This window comes from Lipotes vexillifer, unplaced genomic scaffold (genome assembly GCF_000442215.2).
Source record: "Lipotes vexillifer unplaced genomic scaffold, Lipotes_vexillifer_v1.1 scaffold640, whole genome shotgun sequence".
NCBI classification, from domain to species: domain Eukaryota; kingdom Metazoa; phylum Chordata; class Mammalia; order Artiodactyla; family Lipotidae; genus Lipotes; species Lipotes vexillifer.
The window spans coordinates 2,319,565-2,323,162 of record NW_006773138.1 but is presented as its reverse complement, the minus strand read 5'-3'; positions in this window follow the sequence as shown (position 1 = coordinate 2,323,162).

Here is a 3,598-nt window from a genome sequence, read left to right as displayed (position 1 = left end):
TTTACCTGACAGGATGTCGAGTAGGCCCTCCCCTGAGCCTCCCATTTGTGGAACTGCCTTGCAGGCCCCAAGCTGAGGACCAGAGGCTCTAAGACCACATACGCTCTGTCAAGAGAGACATGAAGGAGCATGTAGGACACATGACAGGACGTAGGAGGGAAAAGGGCAGAAGTCAGCAGTAGCCTTGTGAGGAGTGCTCTGTTCATGCTGAGAAGTTACTGCCATGATGGAGGTGGAGAGGGTTCCAGAGCTTCTCAGAGAAATGGGCGTGCCTGATCATGGGCAGAAAGCTGGGGGAGCTGGGAACCCCCAGGCCCACCCTGAGGGGCCCCTGAGCAGCACAGGGACTGGGATGAAGTTTCTGGTAGAGCCATCCAGCGGCAGGACTCCCACTGAGGGCGTCCGTCCCAGCCAGCCATGATGAAAGGAACACAGAGCAGTATTCCAGGAAGGACTCAGAGGACTCCCTCCCAGTTCCTCTTGGCCATAGGCAGGCATGGAAGGAGATCACAGCAGTTCCCACGCTCCACGCAAAGAACACACAGGTCACAACAGGGGAGGCATCCGTGGACCGCTCAGATGACCTCCGATCACATAAGGGTGACAGCATCCATAGAAGGGGCTGCGCCTTGGGCCTCTGACAGAGTCAAAGGAAAGCTCAGCTGCCATCTCTGAGTGAGGTCTTGGCAGCAGAGGCGGCGGGGGGAAAGAACACCGTGCCAAGAAAACCATGCTCACTGTCCCTTAACTGACGACGGGTCTGCGGTCTCAAACAGAACAGGACTGAAGCAGATCCTTTGCTCATGCACACCCAGAACTTCCTCCTCTGGAAAGCCACCGCCCATCTCAGGGCATCTCAGTTTCTCCTTGGGGACAACAGACTTAATAAGTGATGCCTCAGGACAGTTTTGAAAGACTGGCAGAGACTGCTGCCCTGCCACCAACCCCAGGCATGGCTGTTTAAGATTCCAGGTTGTCTGTGGCCAGCAGGGAGTTGGGGGAGATTGCCACCTAGTGGTCAGTGTCGGTAGTGCCGTGGAGCTACAGGCAAAATCCTGGTCTGGGAGACCCCACTCTTAGATCCAGGCTTGACTTTAACTGTATGACCTTGGGCAAGTCACTGATACCCTCCGTGCCTCAGTTTTCTCATCTAAAATATGGGATAATGATGCCAGCCTCACAGAGCCATAGTGGGCATTAAACTAAACAACTGTGCTGATGTACCTCTCTTGGGCAGGCCCCTCAGTAAAGGTTTGATACACCTGGATCTTGTCCTAGCCGGACTCAGAGCAAGGGTCAGCCCCAGGAGACAGAAGAGAAGGTGAGTTCCCCATATTTAGATGCAGGGAAGGCATATCCTAGGCCCAGGTCAACCTGTCTCAGGCATGGCAAGGAGGAGAGCCTGCCCTTGGCCCCAGCATCCCCCAAAGAAGCCAGGCATGGGCTTCCCAGCCCAAAGCTGTCACGCAGCCATGCTCAGCCCAGCCTCAGACACCCAAACCCAGGGTTTCCCAGGACCACCCTGTACTAATTAGAAGAAGGTGCACCCTCTGGGCAATTGCAGCCTTACAGGTACATGCAGAGCTTGGGGAGCTCTGCACTGACTGGATTTCAGGCCCCACTTGCCCCTCGGCAAGGCACTTTTGTATGATACACCAAAAGCAGCAGTGCTGCCCAAACACATCACTTACCTGAGCCCCTGACTCTGAGACCCAGCTGCCCCTAGCTGGCTGGATCAGCCTCACCTCCCCAGCAAGTCTAAGTGTGTCTACAGCTGTGGACCCTTGTCAGGCCCCATTTGGCTCAGGGAGGTCTGATGAGGACCTGAGCTCAGTATGAGGCTTCTGCCCTCCGTCTGCAACTCCTGAAGGATTGGGATACTCACTGGCCTGGAAAGCAAACATGGAACCCTTCCCCCAAGCCCAATCTCACCCTCCTGAGAGCTGTAAGAAAGTTGTTACTCTCCTGCAAAGAGAATCTTCACATAAGGGGTGGAAGGCAAGTGACACATCAGACTTTGGCCTCAAGGTTCAGCTTCCCCTTTGGGTCTTTTCTAACTGATTCCTGCAGCCACCACCAGGCTGGCCTTTGGGAGCCTCGCTCTCCACTTCCAAGGCTCCAGGTCAAGTGTGCTCACCCAACCATCCTTCAATACCAACAACCCAGTGAAAGCCAGGCTGCAGTGTTAGATCAGGCTTTAGGAAAGGTTTTTGAGTAAGAGCACGAAACGTGGCATGAACCTGGATTGCTGGAATGGCAAAGAAGCTGTTCCTCAGCTCTAGCCTGGGAGCCACTTAATGGCACCTCCCTGAATCCAGGGTTCACTTTAACCTGGGCTACCAGGGATCATCCTCTGGGTCATTTAGATGCCATGAAGTCTTTTTTATTTTTTTTATTATTTTTTTTATTTTTGGCTGCATTGGGTCTGTTGCTGCGCACAGGCTTGCTCTAGTTGCGGCGAGCAGGGGCTACTGTTCGTTGCGGTGTGCGGGCTTCTCATTGTGGTGGCTTCTCTTGTTGCGGAGCACGGGCTCTAGGCGCGCGGGCTTCAGTAGTGTGGCTCACGGGCTCTAGAGTGCAGGCTCAGTAGTTGTGGCGCATGGGCTTAGTTGCTCCACAGCATGTGGGATCTTCCTGGACCAGGGCTCGAACCCGTGTCCCCTGCATTGGCAGGCGGACTCTTAACCACTGCGCCACCAGGGAAGCCCTGCCATGAAGTCTTGACCAAAGGAATGAGGTCAGGAAAGGCAGAAGTGTCCTATCCTGCCTAAGCCCCACCTTTGAGTTCCCAATTTTGGAGAATATCTACTTCTCCAAATAATTGAAACTGGAATGGCCATTAATTCATTCATTCATTGAACAAGTATTTATTGAGTACCTACTAAGCTAGGGGATGGAATAATATAATGAACAAATGGGCGTGTCACCTTCCCCTTAAAGCTCGTACCTGCCCATAGGACTTGGCCTTAACATGAACTCCATGGCCTAGAACCATCATTCAACTTCAGAAACAGGAACTTGAGCTTTTAAGCCAGGCACATGGAGTAGCAGGATGGGTGCTGCTGCTTCCTGACCATTTTCCAATGTCTTGACCCCAAAGAAACCTGGGTCTGGGGCCTCTGAGAGGGAGTTAAAGAGAGGGGTATCGGGAAACAGTAAGGAGGAACTTTGCCTTGTGGCCACAGTGTGACCACCAAGGGCAGAACATGACAATTCCAACCAGACACAGGATCAGATTACTGTCTGACTGATGGATGGGTACTACACGAACATTAGTGCTAGCAGTCTTGGTTCCTCCCACCCCATGGGCCTGGCGAGAGTGTGAGTACGAGGGGAGTGAGTGATAGATGAAGAGGTAAGTACCCTTAACATAGTAGTACTCAGAGTAGTCCATGGACCTGCAGCATCACATTATTTGGGGGCTTGTTAGAAATGCAAATTCTCAGGCCTCACCCCAGACCTACCGAATTAGAATCTTGGGGTGGGGCAGGGAGAAGGAAACTATTAAGAAAAACACTCCAGGTGATCCATATGCACACATAAGCTTGAAAAGTACCACTGTGTGCATGTGATGAGCTAACATATTTACTACAGGGAA